Here is a 25,169-nt window from a genome sequence, read left to right as displayed (position 1 = left end):
GCAAAAAAAAGAGTACATGTATAATGGCATAATTTGGCGTGAAAATACTTTATATACGGAGTTACAAAAAACTGTGTTGTAAATGGGTAATAATGAGTGTAATGCATTCCACTATTGTCACGCATGTAAATAAATAAATGGAAAATTCAGAAAAGGTACAAAATGTGCAGCATACTAAAATGATAATTTGCCAAGGTAAATCACACTAAACCTAGTCATAGAAGTTAGAAAAGCAGAGAAAATACTATTTGATGATCTATTTGTAATTTAATAAACAGTGTAAATTAGACAAAAACATGTTGTTGGTATAATGCTATTGTTTCTCCCCATTCAAGCTTGAAAAATACCTAAAAACAAAAGCAACCAGGGGGTATTAGTCCACCAGATATGAAACCATACTAAAAAGCTTCTATAATTAAAACAGTTTCGCAGTTTCTTATACAAACAAAACATGCAATTATCACCCAACTCAGCAATCACTCTCATGGGCATTTATTCTAGAAAAATCTTGTATATAAATTATCATAGCAGATTTATAAGTAAAAAAACTAGAAATATTCCCACTGTCCTTCAACAGGTGAATGGTTAAACAAATTCACACACACGATGAACAAATGTGAAATAGTATTTATGAGGTTACTTTTTGATCTGCTTCTGTTATGACAAGATTTCAATTATCAGTAGCAAGTAGACAAGCTTGGGACTTAATCAGGAAAGAACAATACAACAACTTGTATGAATTTCTAAGACATTATGCTGAGAAAAGGAGGGGAAAGCCAATCCCCAAAGGTTACATACTATAATTTGCCTTTTAAAATACTATTAAAGTGACAAAATTATAGAAATGGAGAACAAATTAATGGCTGGCAGAGAGGGTGAGAAAGGAGGTAGGTGTGGTTATAAAAAGGCAACGTGAGTACCCCTGTGTGATAAAATTGTGCTGCATGCTGACTGTGGTGGTGAACATAGGAACATACACATGTTATACAATGGCATAAAACACACACACACACAAACACACACACACAAAAATACAATGAGTTCAAGAAAATGGAAAATAATCTGATTGTTGTAAATGTTAACATCCTGGTTTTGATATTATACTACAGTTTTGCAAGATGCTACCATAAGGGAAAACTGGGCAAAGGACACAGAAATCTCTATTATTTCTCACAACTACATGACAGTCTGAACTTGTACAAAATTAAAATTTCAACTTAAAAGTATAGGGATCTGGGGATGTAGCTCAGTGAAAACATGCTCGCTTAGTGTGTGAGTGGCCCTGGGTTCAATTATCAGTACCACAAAAAAATAATAAAGTATGATATTGGTACATAAACAGATCAACGGAACAAACTGGAAAAATCCAGAAATATCATCTAAATATTACATAAAATCACTGAACAAAATGGACATTTAATAAATGGTTCAAAGGCTAGGTTTGTACCTCAGTAGCAGAGCATTTTTTATCATGCACGAGGCCCTGGGTTCAATACCCAAAACTGAAAAAATAAAATTAAAAAAATAAATGGTTCTGATTCAATAGGCATTGATGGGGCGGGGGGAGAGATACTCTTATTAAAGAAAAACATGTATGAATTCTAAGTATAGGAAAAGACTTCCTTTGTCTCAGAATCCAAATAAGAGAGACTGACAGATTTGTTCATGTACAAGGATCTTTATTGGTCAAAGTTATAAAATTAGAAGCAAATTCAAAAGACAAATGGTAAACCCATACATTTATGAATAATTTACTTTTAACAACAAATGGTAATATGACAATTTCAGCAAACGGTGATGAGATAACTGGTGAAAGACTGAAGCTAGATGACTACTTCATACCTTATACAAAATTTATCTCAAAATAGATGAAAGACCCAAATATAAAACTATAAGAAAATATAGACATAAATCTTTGTCAACTTGAATTAAACAACAGCATTTGCATATGACACCAAACCACCATCACCACTACAAAAACACCCTAGTAAGTTGTACTTCATCATAATTCAAAATCTTGGTGCTTCAAAGAATCTTACTTAACAAGTTTTTGAAAAATATTCTGGCAGAGCCTCAAAAGGTTAGACACAAATTTACAGTGTGACTTGGCTGTTTCTCCTCACATAAACACAATAGAAATGAAAATTTTTGTCTACACAAAAACACATACACAATTGTTCATAGAGGCATCGCTGGTGATACCCAAAAAAGTAGAAACAATCCAAATGTCTGTTCACAGATGAGAAAATGTTTTGTATCCATACAATGGAATATTATTCTGCCACAAAAAAGGAATGATGTACTAATATGTCTATAACATAGATGAACCTTGAAAACATTATGCTAAGTAAAAGAATCCAGGCACAAAAAATAGGTAAATCCATACAATCAAAAAGATTAGTGACTGACAGGCTATTTAAAGGGTAGGGAGAATGGCCACAAGTGGGCCTAAGGTTTCTATTTATGGTAATGAAATGTTCTGAACTGGATGGTGGTGATGGTTGCATAACTTTGTGAATTTAATTAAAAAACAACAACAGAATTGTACCCTTTTAATAAATGGATTTTATGATATATGAATTATGTCCTCATCAATAAAGGACAAATAAAAAACCATGAGAAAAAAAAATTGTACTACATATCACAGCTAAAGGGCTATTATCACTAATGTATCAAGAATGTTTCAAATGGAGGGGAAAGAGATTTTAAAAATTCAAAAAAACAACCAAAAGGCACAGAAAGACAATTTACAAAAAGGATCTAAAAATGGTATTCAATCATATGAAAATATGTTCACATTAACACATAATAAAATAAAAGCAAATTAAAACTATATCACAATACCATTCTTATCTTTCATATTAGTAAAACTTAAAACATTTGATAACACAGTTTATTAAGAATGCTATGAAGAAATGGATCTTCTCATTACCTTACTGATGAGAACGGAAGTTGGTACAGTCTGTATGGACAGGAATATGACAATATCTATCAAATTCACTTTTCTGTTTACCTTTTGACCTAGTGATCCCACTTCTAGGAATTTTCCCTAAATATACACTTCCAACATTATGAATGTATGGGAGTGTATGTGTGTGTGTGTACACATACACAAGTTTATCCACTGCAGCAACATTTTTAGTTGCAAAATACTGGAAACAATCTAAATGCTGATGGCTATATAAGCTACCTGATGTCCAGTACTTGGAAACTATTTAAAAAATGAGGTCAGTCTCTATGAACTGACATGTAAACACCCAGAATATACTGTCAAATGGGAAAAAAGGCAAAGCACTCTTGCACATGTGCTCATTCACTCACTCTCTCACACACATACACATACACACACACTTCATATTACCTTTATGTGTGAAAGAATGGGAAAAATATAATTTACAAAAAGATCTGAAAATGGTATTTAATTATGTGAAAAAATATGTTCAAGTTAACACATAATAAAATAAAAGCTAATTAAATATAAGAAAAATTTTTGTATTCATACAATGGGCTTATTTTTGCAAAAGAAATATAAGGAGGATAAATCAGAAACTAATAATAAGAACTCAGGTGAAAACTGGGTAGGAAGAACAGGAGTCATGGCATTTCTGGGTACATCTTAGTCTTGAAACCATATTACTTTATATAACCAATAAGTAAAATCAGCAAGCATGGGTGGAAGGATGCTACAACAGAATACAACATAGGGCTGGGGTTGTGGCTCAGTGGTAGAGTGTTTGCCTTGAATGTGTGGCCCTGGGTTTGATTCTCAGCACCACAAATAAATTCAAAAAATAAAAGTTCATCAACGACTAAAATAAATAAATAAAAGAAATAAAATAAAAAGAATAAAACATAAGAACCTAACTATTGCAGATAAAGAACATAATCACATCAAAGAGATGGATGTGGTACTTTGGACTGTACTCTCAGTATTAGATAAAAAGAACCATAAACAATATTGAACTGTAGTTAGTAGGTTTCTTTTCACAGTAGTACAGGCAAGAAATTCTAAAAATATGTTTTTTTAATTGAACAAGTAAGTAAGTATACTGAGAATAGTAAAGGCCACACTTCTCACAGATGGTAAGTTTAGTTACAAACATGGAAAGGAGATATACTAGTGTGAACCCTGTGGAATGGAACTGAAACTAAAGGTGTTAGGAAGAAGCCACACTTTGAACAGATGGATAGATCAATGGAAAAATGAATGGATGTGTATTTATTTGTGTACTTTTTTTCTTTTTCCCTGGCTTTAACCTCAAAGAGGGTCTAAAAGTTATGGCAGTCTGATAGCAAAGGGCACCCCAGCACCACGATCTAAATACCATTCCTGACTAAAAAGAACCAGATTTCCTTGCAGAACCCAACTGCTTCTAGGAACACAGCAGAAAGAGAAGCCCGGAATATAATAATGTGCCTGAAAGAAAGGCAATGCGGAAAGACTGACAGTGGCATGTCAAAGAAGGAGCCACCTTGGGGAGGACCCCACTGGCCAAGTTTGGAAGTTTGTACATTAAAATAAATATTAATGATAATGGTTTATAATCCACTGAATAAGAAATGCTGAGTCTGTAACAAATGTAAATGAGTAAGTTAATAACTAAGCAAACAAATACAACTTTAGAGAAATCTGTGAATATATGTTGTATATGGTAAATTTGCCTGTTGTCCTCAAAAACACTAAGGTCATGAAAGAGAAAAGTAAGGATGAAGACTGGATTCAGGTTAAAAGAAACAAAAGAGATATGACAATTAAATACAACATATATAGATAGGTCCTAGACCCAAAGGGAGAAATTCTATATAAATGTCATTATTGGGACAATAAACAAAATTCAAATTCAGACTGAACTAATTTTAAAACATTGATTTTTACCACAGAAGTTATATAAGAAAACATTCTAGTTCCTATGATATATCCACTGAAACAGTTTCAGGTTAGTCTATGACCCTCAAATGATTCAGGGAAAAATATGTATGTAAAGAGAGAAGAGCTAATAATAAAGCCAATGAAAGCAAACAGTGAAACAGTGATGAATCTGGGTAAGAAGCACACCTGGAAGTTTTTTTGGCTACTGGAAATTTTGCATTTGACATCTTTTTTTTAATTGGTTGCTCGAAACATTACAATGACCTTGACATATCATATATCATACATTTGATTCAAATGGGATATTAATTCTTATTTTTACCACGTGTACAGATTGTAGGATCACACTGGTTATACAGCCATGTTTATACATACTGCCATACTAGTGTCTGTTGTATTCTGCTGCCTTTCCTACGAAAAAAAGTCATGCAAAAACTGTCATTTTCTTTAAAATACAATTGAAGCAAAAAAAAAACAACAACAACACTTTTTTCAAGCCAAGGAAATCTTCTGAAACCTTACACTATATTTTAAATAAATGAAATGTCACTATGCTCTTTTACAGCTGAGGAAATTAAAGGGGGAAAAAAAAAGAGGAGGTAAGAAAGAAACATTATTTGTATAAGTGTTTGGAAAATATTCTGATTTCTTACAAAAAGCACTCCTTAATTTTCTATACAATTGTGTATTTCTGTCAATCAGAGAGACAATATCATTTTCCTGGTTGAACATTAATACATTTTAACATATAATATATTTAAATGCAAAACTTTTGCCTTTTTCAAAATTTCTTAACTTTCTCACAATCATGTGAAATCAAGATTTATGCCTTCATTTCTGAAAAGCAACAAACTAAGTCAAAGAGATGTAAAACTGTGAGTGTATCTCAGAGTAAATAATTCAAAACAAGTTAAGAACTGAAGATTCCAGAAGTCTGATCCAGTGTCCACATTACAACTACCCTGACTTGACTTTCTCATCAAGACATATCTGGATGTTATATATATTAAGAGAAATAATAATGGGAAGCACACTTTGTTAATATATTCATGGTAATGCATTTTTACCCAAAGGAAATTAGGAAAAATAATTTCCATATTTTAATCAGAGATTTAAGCCTAATAGTAAACCTAACAGCTGTGCCTTTACAGCTAGTAATTTAATTTAGCTACACTCAATGAAAGCTTGTGTTAAGAAAAAAAATTAAAGACCATTTATAAAGCACAATTTTTAAAAACTTTTTTCTCTGATTCACTATTTTTCTCCCTCAGCATTTTTTAAATTTAAACTGACACTGGTGGTAAAATAATCAAGAGATAATGATTAGAAAAGTGTCCCTCTCCATACCCAAGAATTAATAATAATTTCACTAAAGAAGCAGCAAGTTTTTTAGTTATTCCAATAGATATTCTTCAATTTCATCTTAAGAGGTTCATTTTTACCTTTTTTTTTAATTTTAGTTCCCAACTCAAGTTCAGTCACTGGCAGCAACTTCACTAAAATTACAGAGCCACACACAGTAAAGCTACAGTAGTGAGACCTGGATTACATTGTGGAATACCGGATTCACCTCAGTCTTGACATCTACAGGATGGATCATTAATAAGAGCCATTAATAAGAATACAATTAACAAGTAGCTATGAAATATCAGATTAGCATCACAGAACAATAGCACATCTAGATTTCAGAACCCTGAGTTGGTTGTGTCTTTTGATTTATTTCATTCCCAAATTAATAGTCCTTTGATTCACAAAATTATGAAAATATAGATATATTTTTGTGATATTAATCAGTGTATGTGTTAAAATTTAATTCTAACAGATGGAATGTATAATGTCCAAATCAGTAGAAGGAAAATAATGAAAATTTTTTGAATAAAAAGAGATTAAAGCAGCAAAATAAATAAATAGTAAAGAAGAAAAGTTAATTAAAAATGGAAGAAAAAACTATAGATATAGGATATGAATAACAACATACAATCATCACAATGTTCTGTTCTATACTCAAATTTTAACAGCTGAGATCAAATCTGAGTGGTTTTTTAATGCCAGTAATATACTATTTAAAAGAGACATCTAAAATAGAATGGCTCTTTGTTCCAGTTATTACTAAATACTGATCTTGAAGAGAAGATCACATTTATGTATTTTTTTTTGACACCAACAGAATCCTAGCTGTTAACAGTTTTTCCTAAAGAGAACTAGTCTAGAAGGAGGGGAAAAAAGCCCCCGAAGGTGATAACTTTCTCCATAATATGAGGAGTAAAGGCATATAGCTTTGTTAAGGCATATAGCCTACAGTGATTTGTTTTTTTTGGGGGGGTCACTTAACAGGGAACTCCTTTCTTTTCCACTAGAAAATATTTTCCCCAAGGGGTTTATTAAGAAGGAGATTTGGCCAAAGAACAGAAAGCATATAACTATATGTGTCACTACAAAATGTGAAATCAGGTTGTTAACATGCCAAAAGAATGGGTCAAACACTTGGATCTGTATCTGAGTGAAAGAGAACCTAAATTTCAGAGTCCCAGCCCAATGAATGCACCCTGAGACCAAACTGGAGGTCTGGTGTCCATACTTGCTTGGTAGTTGTGAGGAAGATGAAAGAAGACATACCCAAGGAGTAATAATTATTTCCCAAAACCTCAAGAAGTCATGGTGACATACTGTGTTACTAAATTTATGGAAGTCATAGGATCAGAACACATTCTACTGCCTGAAGCCAAATATTCTCCCCTACAGCCTCTTTGCATTTGTTGTATCTTTAGACAGAATAAAGAGAGACAACCATTCATTTTCCACAAGCAGCCTGCAAATATCTCAAGACCTAATCTCACCCACAGATTAACTCATCTTTTCTCTAGGCATACCATGCTGAGTACTCTGGGTCATAATAGGCCAGTCCACTGTGAAAAAATCATACAAGGAGGCTAAACATCCCACTGTCAGCAACTGATAGAACTACAAGATAGAAATCATCAAGGAGATGGAAGACATGTAAAGCACATCAACCATCTGGGTCTACTTAACATCTATAGAGCACATCACCCTATAACAGAATGCACATTCTCATCAGAGATCATGGAATAGTCACCAAAATACATCACAACCTAGCCATAAGCAAACCTCAGCAATTTAAAAGAATAAAATGACACAGAGGTTATACTCTAACCATAGTGGAATCAAACCAGAAATTAACCAAAGCCAATAGGAAAGTCATCTCAATGTAATAATCCCAACAAACCCATGAGAGAAATATCACAACACTGACCCCACATTTAATGAAAACAAGACTCAAAAAGGTGTGTTAGATAATCATTAAGTGTTAAAGCCAAATTTATATTCAGAACTGTCTGACTGCAAAGTTTGTACTTTCCACTATATCATGCTACCTCTTTGACAACAGAACTTCCAATCCAGCAGTCTCCAAAACTTTTAATCACACCTATTAAGTTTTTAAGTTAATTTTGCACCCCCAATGCCTACAGTATTGTTTTTATTCATGTACTATCATCCTGCTAGGCAAGTCAACAAAAAAAAGTTGCTTATCTAAATAAGGGGAAGTCTAATATGTTCTATATGTGACAAGGTGATGGCTCTGAACACACATTGAGAGTAAACATTGCAACTAAAAGCCTAGCTCTTTTTTTCTACCTACTCTTAAGATTTTTTCCTTCCCTACCTTTACTGGTGCCACTGATTTCAAACCTAAATTACAGCCTTGCACACTGATATTTGTTCAATTATGGCGCATTGCTCCATTTTGGTCAAAATATCTTTCCATCCTCAGGCTGTCATCCATCCTATGAGTCTCCCTCTCAGTTTCACAGAGCTGCTACATTGTTGCCTGCCCTAGGAACTTTATCCTGATAACAACAAAAATTTCAACAGCACATTCCGGAATAAAAGAAACTCTTCAGTTTATCAGATTATAATAACCTATAACTTTGAAGATTGCTTTTATAATCCATACTTGACTATTTTATTTGTAATATCTCACAAATGAAATATTTTCAAGTGTGGTACTTAATCACTTTTCAAACAAGTTCACCACGAGAAGAAATCCTGAGAATGAGCTAATCCAAACCCTGAAATGTCCCTAGGAAAACAGTGAGATTCAGGAATTAAGTGGTTCTCTCTGGTCACATGGCCATCAGAGACAACAACGGGGTATCAAACAGCTATTTTGTTTGAAATTTTGGGTCTGAAATCTCCTGGATTTAAACTTTCCCTTTACTACATCATCAGTAGCATTGACAGGAAAGAAAAAAGGAAGGAAATATTTAAAGAGCTCTATTGCGTGCCCAGTGCTGCATGCTTTTTTTTTTTAATGAAAAATCTCATTTACTGACAAAACAATAAATGTCTACAGACTCAGTTAGATAACAAAAGCAAATGAACAGGTAAGATTCAGACAGCAGGGAGCCACCATATGTGGAAAAGTGAATGCATCCCACCCACAGAAGCTGCCAGAGGTGCGGGCCAAGGCTTCTCATCTTCTCATTTCTGAAAACCAGATTATTACAGTGAAATGTATCACTGAACAAATTCAACGGAGCCCTGACCAAAGAAACTACATCTCCACAGCAATTTCACTCTTGTGAAGGGCATTTTCTACACATCCTCTCATTAAATCTTATCATAGCCATAGTTTTAATGAATGAGGCAACTGTCACTCAGAGAAAAAAAGTTGTCCACAAAGCTAACAGCAGGTAGAATTATAATGCAAGACTATCTAATTAATACCTCAATTACCCTTTTCTATTTCTCCCACTAATAGTTTTCCACAAGCAGCCTGAAAATATCTCAAGACCTAATCTCACCAACACATTAACTCCTCTTTTCTCTAGGACATACCATGATGAGGACCCTGGGTCATACGAGGCCAGTCCACTGTGAAAAATCATACAAGGAGGCTAAACACCCACTTCAGCTACTTTCTTGCTCAGAGGAAAATAATTTCCCAACTGAATTCCCATTTAGGTGTTCAGTGATTTAATCCATTACCCCTCCATGGATTCCTAAAGATGAACGACTTGACCCAAAGGACTCATTTACCATGGTGGATGCTCTGGTATTTGACAGGGCAAGTGGTGGTAATCTCTGGAGATAGCTTGGAAGAACTCTAGCACATCCTTCCCATCATTTCCCACAGCATCCCAACTAATAAATACACTGCAGAAACACTTGCTTTACAAATGTCACTTAAAGCCACCTTCAAATAAATACTCAGTTCAAGTTAAAAAACCACTATGTGAACATCTCACAGTGTTCATGAATGAGTCGCATTACATATGCCTAGCATTATGAATGGCATATATAGCAGACATTTAATAAGCAATATTATTTGTTACTGTTCTTATTAATTCCTATTCTAAGTCTATTTTTACACATCCAATGCAATGACCTAGTGAAATTCAGATGATATTTTCACCAGCTTTTAGTCCCCAAAGAGAGGGCATATAAAATGTCACTACAAGAAATCAAACAAATGGAAACATTATAATTCACTACTAATATGGGGAATCAAACAGCTATTTTGTTTGCTATAGTTATCTAAGCAAAATAGATCTGAATTTTACTTTTTTCTGTAAAAGGAAAAAGCACTTAGAGAAAACTGGTGCTGACACTACACAGACCTCACAGAGAACAAAAGCGGTTTCTCCTTTCAGCATCTGAGGTGACAGCAACAGACATTCCAGACACAGAGTTTTAATTAATAATTTTGCATGACTGTCAAAAAGACAGTATCTTAATCACTGTTCATTAAATGGAGTATCTGCAAACAGAGAATATATAGCCTGAATACCAGAAAGAGGCATTTCCAACAATTCAGCCTTAAGCACGAGTGAACAGGGAGTGCCTGCTTGCCTTCTACTTCCTACTTGCAATCACCTAATCCAATTCTAGACTCTCATCCACAACAGCTGTTTAAGAACATACAATTTTTATTAAGCCATCAAAATCCCAATGGAATCTTAATATTCAAAACACTGTAGAATGAGTACCATGAAAACCTTCCACCGGGTTAATGGAGAGGTTGAGTCAACCTCTTCTTCTCTAAGAGTGGTCACTAAAATGACAGCCAAAGTTTACCTGTATGGGTCAGATACTGTTTCAAGGGCTTTGCATATTTTATTTCATTTAATCCTCATGATTACCCTATGTGAGAGCAACAATTGTTATCCCTCTTTAACAGTCCAAACATAAGTAACTAGCCCCAAGTTACTTAATGATTGCCAAGAATGTTAACAGATTATATACATGTCTACCATGTTTACAAAGCTCATTCAAACACATTATCCCATCTTGTCTCCTTCATAACTGCCTTTGGAGGCAGGTATTTTTACTACTGACCCTAATTCATAAATGAGAAAACAGACTCACCTAAAGGTCAAATAATCACAGGGGCTGACATCAGAATCCAAAGCAACCACAGAAGCCAACTGTCTCTAATATCAGAGAGTGCTTTGGTTACTTTACACTTCAAACATTTATGTACCACTCAATATTTTTTTTCTTTTCTTGAAAGTCATTAAATGAATTGAGTTTTTCAGTCTTTACCATAAGAAGTTAAAAGAGGGACATATTTGTTTTTTAATTCTATTTTCCTTAACTAAATTGTGTACTATTTAACTTATCAGTGATCCAACATATTCTTCAAGCAAAGAAAAAATATCCATTGAAAAATCTTTTTCAGCAAGCATAAAATATGTTCAAATATGTTTCTCAAGAGAGCTGAACATAATTTAAATAGCTAACACTAGAAGTTATTACTTTTCATGACTAATAGCATGGATATAATTATGATAAAAGATACCAATCACGGGTATATACTTCAACAATTTATTATCTGTTATTGACTACCTGTGATGTTTATATTGCAAATACAACACATAATTTTTACCAATACATCAGAGGCAAGGTTATCCTTGTCACTGCAATCTACAAAGCAATGTTATAGAATTATCTCTTTTTTTTAATTTATGGAATTCTCAATATCTGCCGTTACTGAAAAAATTTAATTTTCAACCAACAGGACATTTCATAAGGCCAGTAGTCACTCAACTGACTTTATGACATGTCAGCCAATTATCTGAAGAATATTACATAGTACAGAAGATTAACATGTCCTCTAATGTAACTATATGATTAACTTTCTTATTATAAACCAGTCCATCAAAATAACTTTTAGAATGTTCCAATAAAATAATTCATGAAATTGTGTACAGATCCATCAACACAATTGATATGGAAAACAGTACTGCCTAAGTAATAAATTATTTTTAGAAAGCCCATCAAAGATTTCTAAGCAGTTTTAGCTCCTTACTCCAAAAAGAGAAACTGCACTTCTCAGTTCTGCAACCACTTTGCACTCTGGGCAACAGCAACAGGAAAGGGAGGGACAGAGTGTGGCTTTGCATTTTACCCACATTTTTCCTCCAACCCCTCACCCTCTTTTTAATCAGAGTTTCTTAAATTTTCTCTTTGAAATATCATCACAACGAGTTTTTATTTTGCATTCTATTTTTTAACTGAAGACAAATCACAGAAATTTTGAGTTCATCTGGCACTGTATTCCAGCAGATACCAAGATTTCTTAAAATAAATTATAGTTAATGCATGTATGTATGTAACAACAAAGGCCACCATCCATACAACTAGAATACCCCTCAAAAAAATGGGAAAATAAATTTTTAAAATAATAGCTCTTTATTTTAAAAAAAGAATTAGAAAATGAATTACAGTTAATGACCATAAAAATCATGCAACTGAAGCTTTTGGGTGGGACAGAAGAACCATTTATTCAAATAATTCAAACTTATTTTTGAGACTTTTTTTATTATCTGAAGCAAGAATTTAGCCACAGACACTTCCCATTTCATTTTCTCACCTTAAGTTATGATATAAGCACTGATCATAAAGGGAACAAAATTACCATTAAATTATCATCATTAGAATTAGTATGAAGCAGCAGTTCATCTGCTCATAAATTAAGGTAAATATTACCTTAAAGCCACTGCTGAACTTTATAAAGTATTAATATAATTTTTTATTGCTGCTGAATTAAGCTGAGCTTGTAACTGAGTATCTGAAAATACTACAAACCAATTTGCAGTTTCACATGTTGGACACGCACACTTTCAGACCTGGTCAGAGCACACAGATTCATTTTTATATGGCCGCTAAACCAAAACTGTATTTGAATAAAAGCATCTTACTGGAAACCAGCACATACCCATACTTCTTTCCATAAAAGATTTCAAGACACCAACACAGAATTTAAGAGATGAGCCAACCACCAAGTGTTTAATCCTGACTTAAAATGGCCAGGTTGGGCTTTAAAAACACTTTTCTTCCAGGTCAAGAAATGCGCATTCCTATGAAAGGCAGCCTGGGTCCACCTCTGCCCTCCTCCCCAGATACAGCAGGCTGGGACTGACTCAGGAGGGGTTCTGGCTGAAGGCAAGCACATGGGATGGAGTGGTGACCACAGACTATACTCATCACATACGTTCAAAGCACTCAAAAACAAAGCATGGAGCTAGAAGACCAGAGGAGGCCCAGAAGAAAGGACGGCAACTATCTTAGCCCATGTGTAAAACAAAGAAAAAAATGCTGCAGGCACAGGTTCAAAATACTTGTATTTTAAAGTGATACATTTAAATAAATAAATAAATCCCTTGAGGTAACTCTGGCTATTCAGACTCAACTTACAAGGTACATAAAATATACTGTAAAATAGTAAGTTGGTGTTGTAGTAGAATGGACTCAGTGCATATCAGTACCTCCCAAGCTGTAAGACGAGGGAGGCAGCCCAGAGGAAACAGTAAAACACCTGATCCTGTCACTAGGGGTCAAGTGTAGGGAAGCAGGGGAAAGCCTGCAGCGAAGCTCAGTGGCCATCCTTCTGCAGCTCCTTGAGACAGCAAGTGCTGTGTGAATTAAGAAAGACAAGATAATGAAATTTCAAAAGAAATTACAGTCTTCTGACATGCTGGATTATCACTTTTCACTTTTCCAATCATGGACCCTGGCTTGACACCTCTTGGGTGTACAAACCATTTCTAGAGGGAAAGGAAAATGTATGCCTATCCAACTCCTCCTCATCACCTCCCTCTGGTGAGGGATTTTGCACAGAACAGCACAGAACAGTGAGATATATGAATATCTGCAGAACATTGAACCAAGTCCATGTTTTTTTCTTCCAGGACCTATTTAATCTTCCCACAGAGCTCCTATCACAACCTCCATGAGCATCATGATGGTCAGTAAGGTATGAATTTAGATGAAAAATGTCTGTGTTACTTTTCTTTTTTACTATCACCTCACTTCCTCTATACACTGCAGTCTAATCTCCTGCAGTAGAGTATCATACTTTTGTCACATAATAATGTATTACTGTTCCCTTCAGTATACTATTTCTTGTTCACTCTAGCTACTGGTTAATACAGTGATGATTAAATTAATTTTACCTACATCTTTATTTTCATACATTTCTCTTTCACAATGTCTTCTTATGACACCTATTACTTTCATCATTAAATTCTATCCATTCCAAGCCCTAAGCTATGCTTTCGGATTAGCCTTACTGACAGGCATACTGGCTCAGGGACAGGGTTCTATAAATAAATCAAGCCTCAGTTGTCTAGCCAAGAGGCAGATTCATATCTACTGCTACATTTTCAATGAGGACTGATCCATTCATTTGGTTAACAAAGCTTCACTGAATACAAGGAAAAACTGCAGCAGACCCCTCCTCTCTAGGAGTGCAATTATTCAGCGGCAGCAGTGCAGAAACCCATAATAGTATCATGTTATAATAAAGACATATTAAAAAAATACATAAGCATGAGATAGAGAAAGGGTGGCTCATTCTTCAGCAGCACAGCACAGGTCAGCAAGTAGCATCCAGGGAAGTATTAACATTTTCCTCCTCTGACTAGGAAGAGGATTCTCATTTGACTCTCAATCCTTGGCCCTTCTGCAGCCTGTGAATCTCTCCTTGGTATGACACTCTCTAGAAGCTAGCTGCTAATTAGAATCCAGAGTAAAGTCAAAGCTTAAAATGCGAAATAAATAATGACATAAGGCTGCTATGGAAATATACTGCACGACTTTTCTCAACGTTAAAAAAAAATCTTTCTAGTCATTTCCTTGTTATGAATTTGATCTTTTTTACCCATTTGAATCCAGATCATCATGAGCCCTCCATGTCAGCCTCCTGTGAATGTCCCCATGAATATTCACAAAGGAAGTATCTGTTGTCTTCTTTTGTAAGACAACCCAATTCAACCACCCTTGAAATGAACTGCTAGCACCCTTCAGGCTTCCCCTAGTTAAGTTCCTCTGAGCAAAGGTCATTTCAGCACATGGGTCTTTCCTCAAGCCCTGTCACTCAGCATGGCCCAGGGAGTGTGCTGTCTCCAACAGCATGACTCCTGCAATCATGGCCTGGCGCATCCAGAAGCTGGAGAGGGGCTGCACCTTGCTGTTGCCACCTTCAGTCAGCCTCTCTCTAGTCCTGCTGGAAATGAGCACAGTGGCTACCTACACCTCAAGAACTCAGTGAGAATACCACGGATGGTGCCCACCCTGGAGGGCGAGACACAGAAAGAACTCGGTGACTGAGAATGTCCTTTCTTCCTACCTGAGACACCTAACTTACTTCAAGTTAATTTTCTCATATAATCACACAGGTTTGCTCCAGAGAAGGCCTTATTTCTCTCTTAGAGAAAGGCTAAGTGGTTCTCAATCTCAGCCACCAGTGAGAAAATAATATGAAAACATGTTTCTCCAGCACAGCTCTCCACATGGTCAGGATGTATTCTTATTTTTACTATTTTTAACACAATGGATTCTGTTCTCTGATGTCTTGTGTAGATCTTCATACTCTATATCTCTGTTCCTTGACCTGTAATGAACTATCCTATAATGACAGATAATGAAAATCAACCAGATTTTCTTGTATTTTTTTTTTCTATCAAAGTTTTCTAGTCCCAGGCAGACATAATAACCAAAGCAAGGTATATGAGTCCAGAATACAACAGACTAGGTAAGTTATATGGATCACAAATTAATTTTTTCACAGTTCTAGTTGAGAAGTCCAAATTCAAGGCACCAGTAGGTTCATTTGGTGAGTGCTGCATCCTGGGGTAAGGGGAGGGAACTCTGCATCCTTGCCCAGTAGAAGGTGGAAAACAGAAAAGAACAAGCTCAAAGTCCATCTTACTTATGTATATAAGTATGTATTCACTCATCTGTTCATTCATTCATACTGGGGATTGACCTCGGGGCACTTTACCACTGAGCTACATCCCCAGCCCTTTTTATATTCACTTCATTTTTTTGAGCTAGGGCTTCACTGTGTAGCCCAGGTTAGCTTCAAATTTAACAATTCTCCTGCCTCAGCCTCCCAAGTCTCTGGGATGATCATGTGTTGCCACCACCTGCCAGAAGTCTGTCTTATAAAAGTCTTAACCTGTTCATGAAAAGAGGGGCCTTCACAGCCTCATCACCCCTTAAAGGCCCACCTCTTAATAGGATCACATTGGCAAAACTCGAATCTAGGAGGAGACACATTCAAACCACAGCAGCAGGTCAAAGTTCTAGGGGATTAAACATGAGTTCAGAGAAGCCTGAGGCCTCTGAGGAGCACAAACACCACTGGTGAGAGAAGGCAGCTCCAACAGCCTAGCTAGTGTTGGAGCATGGAGGTAGACGAAGGTTCCAGAGAGTGCCCAGAAGAGGGAGAAGGAGATTCAAGGTAGGAGATGCGGAGGCTAGAGGAGTGGGACAAGGAGTCTCAAAAGAATAAAGAAAAACACATGGATTAAAAAAAAAAAAAAAAAAAGGACTGAACAAATAATCCCCCAAATTTTTCCAGAACTGAGGAAAACAAAGAATAACATCTGATTTAAAGAGTTTCCACAGAAAGGGAGAAAGGAAGAAATCAAAGCAAGCAAGGAATAAAACAGGTATAGTAATTAGAAAACATAAAATCATATGGCAAAAACAAGCCTGGTAGAACAGAAATCATAATTAAAGTAAATGAATGAAACATACTACCAATAGATTTCTCAAATTGAATCTTGTTTTGTTTATCTATCTATCTATCTATTTTTTTATGTTATTGGGGATTGAAACTCAGACCTCATGTATACAAGGAAAGCACTCTATTATTGAGCCACTCCTCAATCCTAGGATTTCTTAAAAAATCATGACTCAAACAGTCAACATGAAAGCATGAAAGATATTTTGTAAGAAACTCATCAAAGAAAGCCAGTGAGGCAATTTTATTATCAGACAATAGAATGTAAAACCAAAAACATCATCAGGAACAAGATGGGCCAGGCACAATGGCACATGCCTGTTATTCCAGCAACTCAGGAGGCTGTGGCAGAAGGATCACAAGTTTGAGGCCAGCTTCAGAAACTTAGCAAGACCCTGTCTAAAATATAGAAGGGAAAGGGGTAGAGATGTAGCTCAACAGTAGAGCACCCCTGGGTTCACTTCCCCAGGTAGGAAAGAAAGAACAAACAGAATTTATGTACTTGTAAAAGGAACTGCGTCTGAAACAAAAATACAACACTCACAGAGGGATGTGTACCTAAAAATGTGACCACAAAATGTAAAAATAAATAACAGATCTACTAGAATAAATAAACTATTTTCATTGGATAATTTACTATGCTCCCCATAGAAACACAAGATTTAAATAAATGTTTTATTGGATATAATATGAAGACACTCCTCTCAGAAATGAGGATGTAAATATCCTACTTATAGTGATGTACTTCAAATGATTTCTTTAGAATTTTAGAAAAACAACCTATTTTTATTCTTAGCATTCATGAACCTGGTCATTCACAGACCCAAAGGGAAATCTCAAAAGTTATTTAAAACATGAATAAGATTATGTTCTTATTTCAATATAATAAAGGCAGGAACAAATAATAAAAGGTAAATAGAAGATATTCTATAATCTGAAATCTAAAAAACAAAATATGCACTATGTAAAAATAATGCCCAACAATGACTTACAGAAGAAATAATAAGAGAAATTACAAAATCCTTAAAGCATGATGAGAAGGCATGCCAAACTTTATGAGATGCATCCAAAACAGTAAGAATTTAAATGTTTCCCAGAAAATAATGACTAAAAAAAATAAGCCATTAACTTAAGTAAATACTCACCAAGAGAAGAATTAGAAATGAGAATTCAGGGAATAAAAACAAAGGTAGATATCAGAGAACAGGAAAACCAATTAACTGAATTGATTACTAAACCATCAAGTAGAGTTTAGACAGACTAATAATTTAGAATAGCCTCAGGCAGGATTTCAGGGCAGGAGGAAGGGATCACTGCCTCACACCATTTAAGACTGGATAAAACTGGGGACTAGGATTGCAGCTCAGAGGAAGAGTGCTCACCTAGCATGCATGAGGCACTGGGTTTGATCCTCAGCACCACAGAAGAATAAAATAAAGGTTCAAAAAAATTATTAGTTTTTTTTAAAAAGGAGATTGGATAAACTATGGAAGTGATGAGTGAGAAAACATTTTTAGAAATTTAAAACAAGTGAAATAATAAAATGAAAGAATGCTGGAAATATCAAAATGGCATCTTTAAAGTGCTGACAGGAAAAACAATCACCCTAGAATTGTTTACCCAGCAGTAAATCCTCCAATACTATGGCAAAATGAAGACTTCTTTAAGAAAATAAAAGCTGAAAGAATTCATTACCCACAGACTGCTAGAAATCAAACAAAGAAATCCAGCCAATAAGGTAACAGAGAACATTAACAGGAGAGTTTAGCCAAGTTATCAGGGATGCAACCAATATACATCAAATCAATACAATTTTTCTGTATTAAAATAACCAATCAGGAAAATATGGCAGTAAGCAAAAATAAAAACAAAAAATGATCCTTCAGGCATGGCAAAAAAAAAAGTATCTAGGAATTAACCTGTTAAAGACTGCACAAAATTCTCAATGGAAACTTAAAATCTTAAAGGACATTTTAAAATCCCTGAATAAATAGAGAAGATGCTTATGGACAGAATAAATTAACATTTTAAAGATGCCAATGCTCCCTAAAATTAATTTATATCTCCAGAGCATTTCCTATAATATCCTATCAGGAATTTGATGGTGCTTGAAAATTAATTCTAAAAATGTACATAGTGGGGGAATTAATAGCTGAGACAGTATTTGAAGAAAATAAAGCCAAAGTTAGAAGGGGCTTATCCTGCCAGATATTATGTTACAGTAATTAAGAACAGTTAAAAGAAGTATCAAGAAGCAAAGTCAAGAAACAGAATGCATGTTCTACTTCCTTCTCATACACTTACACAACACATGCACATATGCACGCATGCATGCATGGGCACATGCACACAGAAAAGGGGTGAACCAGAGAAAAATGTCTGAGGTCAGTTACAGGTGTCGGAATTCAGGCCTGAGGGAAGTCATGGTTCTATAACTAGGACATCAGGGTGACCAGAGAAGGGACTCTGTAATGGACACCCCTAACATGGGAGTGTAAGACTCAAACGCTCTAAAAGAAATAAGCACCATAGGAATCTAACATATTAATAATATTCCCAAACAAGAGAGAATCTTCCATGGATTCAGGACTTCTTTATCCTTCATGTTGCCATTTACTTGTGATTTTACAAAAATATGCTTCAGTTCATTGGCCATGAAAACATCAAGTGAATCTCACCTCCAATACTCTTCAACCAATCTGTAAGAGCAACATGATTATTAAGGTCTGAGGAAAATGTGGGCCATATTCCACTGTACATTTCAAATTGTCACAAGATGTCATTTATGCCTAGTTTAAGTAAAATCCTGGAACTGATCACACTGTACTAATTATGTATTAATATATAACACCTGAAATATTCTATAACTAAGTTGAGAATATAAATGAAAATAACATCGTCAACTGTTGTTTTTAGTTTAACTTTTTTTTTCCTTTTTTTTTATTAGAATTCCCAATTTTTTTTAATTTATTTTTTATTGGTTGTTCAAAACATTATAAAGCTAATGACATATCATATTTCATACAATAGATTCAAGTTGGTTATGAACTCCCAATTTTACCCCAAATACAGATTGCAGAATCACATCGGTTACACATCCACATTTTTACATAATGCCCTATTAGTAACTGTTGTATTCTGCTACCTTTCCTATCCACTACTATCCCCCCTCCCTCCCCTCCCATCTTCTCTCACTACCCCATCCAATGTAATTCATTTCTCTCCTTGTTTATTTTCCCATTCCCCTCACAACCTCTTATATGTAATTTTGTATAACAATGAGGGTCTCCCTCCATTACCATGCAATTTCCCTTTCTCTCCCTTTCCATCCCACCTCATGTATCTGTTTAATGTTAATCTTTTCTTCCTGCTATTCCTCCCTGCTCTGTTCTTAGTTGCTCTCATTATATCAAAGAAGACATTTGGTATTTGTTTTTTAGGGATTGGCTAGCTTCACTAAGCATAATCTGCTCAAGTGCCATCCATTTCCCTGCAAATTCTATGATTTTGTCATTTTTTAGTGCTGCGTAATACTCCATGGTGTATAAATGCCACATTTTTTTTTATCCATTCATCTATTGAAGGGCATCTGGGTTGGTTCCACAGTCGAGCAATTGTGAATTGTGCTGCTATGAACATCGATGTAACAGTATCCCTGTAGTACGCTCTTTTAAGGTCTTCAGGGAATAGTCCAAGAAGGGCAATAGCTGGGTCAAATGGTGGTTCCATTCCCAGTTTTCCCAGGAATCTCCATACTGCTTTCCAGATTGGCCGCACCAGTTTACAGTCCCACCAGCAATGTACAAGAGTACCCTTTTCCCCACATCCTCTCCAGCACTTGTTGTTGTTTGACTTCATAATGGCTGCCAATCTTACTGGAGTGAGATGGTACCTTAGGGTGGTTTTGATTTGCATTTCTCTGACTGCTAGAGATGGTGAGCATTTTTTCATGTACTTGTTGATTGATTGTATGTCCTCCTCTGAGAAGTGTCTGTTCAGGTCTTTGGCCCATTTGTTGATTGGGTTATTTGTTTTCTTATTGTTTAATTTTTTGAGTTCTTTGTATACTCTGGATATTAGGGCTCTATCTGAAGTGTGAGGAGTAAAAATTTGTTCCCAGGATGTAGGCTCCCTATTTACCTCTTTTATTGTTTCTCTTGCTGAGAGAAAACTTTTCAGTTTAAGTAAGTCCCATTTGTTGATTCTTGTTATCAACTTTTGTGCTATGGGTGTCCTATTAAGGAATTTGGAGCCCAACCCTACAATATGTAGATCGGCGCCAACTTTTTCTTCTATCAGACGCACAGTCTCTGATTTGATATCTAGGTCCTTGATCCATTTTGAGTTAACTTTTGTGCATGGCGAGAGGAGGGGATTCAGTTTCATTTTGTTGCATATGGATTTCCAGTTTTCCCAGCACCATTTGTTGAAGATGCTATCCTCCCTCCATTGCATGCTTTTAGCTCCTTTATCAAATATAAGATAGTTGTAGCTTTGTGGATTAGTCTCTGTGTCCTCTATTCTGTACCATTGGTCCACCCTCCTGTTTTGGTACCAGTACCATGCTGTTTTTGTTACTATTGCTCTGTAATATAGTTTTAAGTCTGGTATCGCTATACCGCCTGATTCGCACTTCCTGCTTAGAATTGCTTTTGCTATTCTGGGTCTTTTATTTTTCCATATGAATTTCATGATTGCTTTATCCATTTCTACAAGAAATGCCGTTGGGATTTTGATTGGCATTGCATTAAACCTATAGAGAACTTTTGGTAATATCGCCATTTTGATGATGTTAGTTCTGCCTATCCATGAACAGGGTATATTTTTTCATTTTCTAAGATCTTCTTCTACTTCTCTTTTTAGGGTTTTGTAGTTTTCATTGTATAAATCTTTCACCTCTTTTGTTAGGTTGATTCCCAAGTATTTTATTTTTTTTGAGGATATTGTGAATGGAGTGTTTTTCCTCATTTCCGTTTCAGAGGTTTTGTCGCTGATATACAGAAATGCCTTTGATTTATGCGTGTTGATTTTATATCCTGCCACTTTGCTGAATTCATTTATTAGTTCTAGTAGTTTTTTTGTAGACCCTTTTGGGTCTTCTAGGTATAGAATCATGTCATCTGCAAATAGTGATAATTTAAGTTCTTCCTTTCCTATTTTTATGCCTTTAATTTCTTTCGTCTGTCTAATTGCTCTGGCCAGTGTTTCGAGAACTATATTGAATAGAAGTGGTGATAGAGGGCATCCCTGTCTTGTTCCAGATTTTAGGGGGAATGCCTTCAATTTTTCTCCATTGAGAATGATGCTAGCCTGAGGCTTAGCATAGATAGCTTTTAAAATGTCGAGGTAAGTTCCTGTTATCCCTAGTTTTTCTAATATTTTGAACATAAAGGGATGCTGTACTTTGTCGAATGCTTTTTCTGCGTCTATTGAGATGATCATATGGTTCTTATTTTTAAGTCTATTTATGTGGTGAATAACATTTATTGATTTCCGTATATTAAACCATCCTTGCATCCCAGGGATGAATCCTACTTGATCATGGTGCACAATTTTTTTGATGTGCCTTTGTATCTGATTCGCCAGAATTTTATTGAGGATTTTTGCATCTAGGTTCATCAGAGATATTGGTCTGTAGTTTTCTTTCTTTGAAGTGTCTTTGTCTGGTTTCGGAATCAGGGTGATGTTGGCCTCATAGAATGAATTTGGCAGAGCTCCTTCTTTTTCTATTTCCTGAAATAACTTGAAAAGTATTGGTATTGATTCTTCCTTAAAGGTTTTGTAAAACTCTGCTGTATACCCATCCGGTCCTGGGCTTTTCTTGGTTGGAAGTCTTTTGATTGCTTCTTCTATTTCATCTATTGTTATTGGTCTGTTTAAGTTGTGAGTATCCTCCTGACTCAGTCTGGGCAAACCATATGACTTAAGGAATTTATCGATGTCTTCACTATCTTCTATTTTATTGGAATATAGGTTTTCAAAATAATTTCTAATTGTCTTCTGTATTTCTGTAGCGTCTGTTGTGATATTGCCTTTTTCATCCCGTATGTTAGTAATTTGAGTTCTCTCTCTTCTTCTCTTCGTTAGTATGGCTAAGGGTCTGTCGATCTTATTTATTTTTTCAAAGAACCAACTTTTAGTTTTGTTAATTTTTTCAATGGTTTCTTTTGTTTCAATTTCGTTGATTTCCGCTCTGATTTTAATTATTTCTTGCCTTCTGCTACATTTGCTGTTGTTATGCTCTTCCTTTTCTAGGGCTTTGAGATGAAGTGTGAGCTCATTTATTTGTTGGTTTTTCCTTTTTTTGAGGAATGACCTCCAAGCGATGAATTTCCCTCTTAAAACTGCTTTCATTGTATCCCATAGATTCCGATATGTTGTGTCTGTATTTTCATTTATCTCTAAGAATTTTTTGATTTCCTCCTTTATGTCTTCTGTAACCCATTGATCATTCAGTAACATATTGTTCATTTTCCATGTGATGTAGGATTTTTCTTTCCTTCTTTTATCATTGATTTCCAGTTTCATTCCATTATGATCAGATAAAATGCATGGTATTATCTCCACCCCTGTATATTTACTGAGAGTTGCCCTATGGCATAATATATGGTCTATTTTTGAGAAGGATCCATGTACTGCTGAGAAAAAAGTATATCCACTTGATGATGGTTGATATATTCTATATATGTCAGTTAAGTCTAGGTTGTTGATTGTGATATTGAGTTCTATAGTTTCTTTATTCAGCTTTTGTTTGGAGGATCTGTCCAATTGTGAGAGAGGTGTGTTGAAGTCACCCATAATTATTGTGTTGTGGTCTATTTGATTCTTGAACTTGAGGAGAATTTGTTTTATGAACGTCGCAGGACCATTATTTGGTGCATAAATATTGATAATTGTTATGTCTTGTTGGTGAATGGTTCCTTTTAACAGTATATAATGTCCTTCCTTATCCCTTTTGATTAATTTAGTCTTGAAGTCAATTTTATTCGATATGAGGATGGCCACCCCTGCTTGCTTATGAGGACCGTGTGCGTGGTATATTTTTTCCCAACCTTTCACCTTCAGCCTGTGTATGTCTTTTCCAATCAGATGTGTCTCCTGGAGGCAGCATATTGTTGGATTTGTTTTTTTAATCCATGTTATCAGCCTATGTCGCTTTATTGGAGAGTTTAAGCCATTAACGTTTAGAGTTACTATTGATATATGGTTTGTACTTCCAGCCATGTTTGATTATTTATCTTCTTCTTCTTTTTAATTTAGTTTGTTTCTCCATGGTTAGCTTTCCCCCCGCCCTCTGTCTTTATAGAGGTACTTCCCACTGATGGTTTTGGTTATTGTTTTTCATTTCTTCCTCGTGTAGTGTTTTTGCTCAAGATGCTTTGCAATGCTGGTTTTCTGGCTGCAAATTCTTTTAGCTTTTGTTTATCATGAAAGATTTTTATTTCGTTGTTGTACCTGAAGCTTAATTTTGCTGGATACAGAATTCTTGGTTGGCATCCATTGTCTTTCAGTGTTTGAAATACGTTGTTCCAGGATCTTCTCGCTTTCAGCGTCTGTGATGAAAAATCCGTTGTTAACCTTATTGGTTTACCCCTGAATGTAATCTGCCTCCTTTCTCTTGTAGCTTTTAATATCTTCTCTTTGTTCTGTATATTGGATATCTTCATAACAATGTGTCTTGGCGTTGGTCTACTGTGATTTTGTGTGCTCGGTGTCCTGTATGCATCTACAATTTGTATATCCGTTTCCTTTTTTATTTCTGGAAAGTTTTCTGTAATTATTTCATTCAGCAGGCTACTCATTCCCTTGGTTTGAATCTCTGTACCTTCTTCTATCCCGATGACTCGTAGGTTTGGTTTTTTTATGTTATCCCATATCTCTTGGATGTTTTTCTCGTGGTTTTTAACCAGCCTTTCTGAGTTGGCTAGGCTCTTTTCAAGATGATATATTTTGTCTTCATTATCTGATGTTCTGGCTTCTACTTGCTCCACTCTGTTGGTGATACTCTCAATTGAGTTTTTAATTTGGTTTATCGTTTCCTTCATTTCTAGAATTATTGTTTGGTTTTTTTTTTTTTTATAATCTCTATCTCCTGATAAAGATGCTTAACTTCTTCTTTTATCTGTTTATGTAATTCATTTTCAAAGTGTTCTTTCACTGTTTGGATTTGCTGTCTCGTATCTTCTTTAAGGTTCCATTCCATTTGTCTAAGGTATTCCTTGAGTTCTTTATATGACCATTTTTCTG

At 35.2% G+C, this 25,169-nt stretch overlaps 1 protein-coding gene across 2 annotated transcripts in view; it reads right to left on the bottom strand.

The window, feature by feature from the left end:
• Sh3gl2 (SH3 domain containing GRB2 like 2, endophilin A1) overlaps nucleotides 1-25,169 on the bottom strand; it is a 216,784-nt gene that overhangs the window by 124,534 nt on the left and 67,081 nt on the right. The window lies entirely within an intron of this gene.

Source organism: Marmota flaviventris, chromosome 13 (genome assembly GCF_047511675.1).
Source record: "Marmota flaviventris isolate mMarFla1 chromosome 13, mMarFla1.hap1, whole genome shotgun sequence".
NCBI lineage: Eukaryota > Metazoa > Chordata > Mammalia > Rodentia > Sciuridae > Marmota > Marmota flaviventris.
This window is presented reverse-complemented; position numbering and strand designations above follow the sequence as displayed.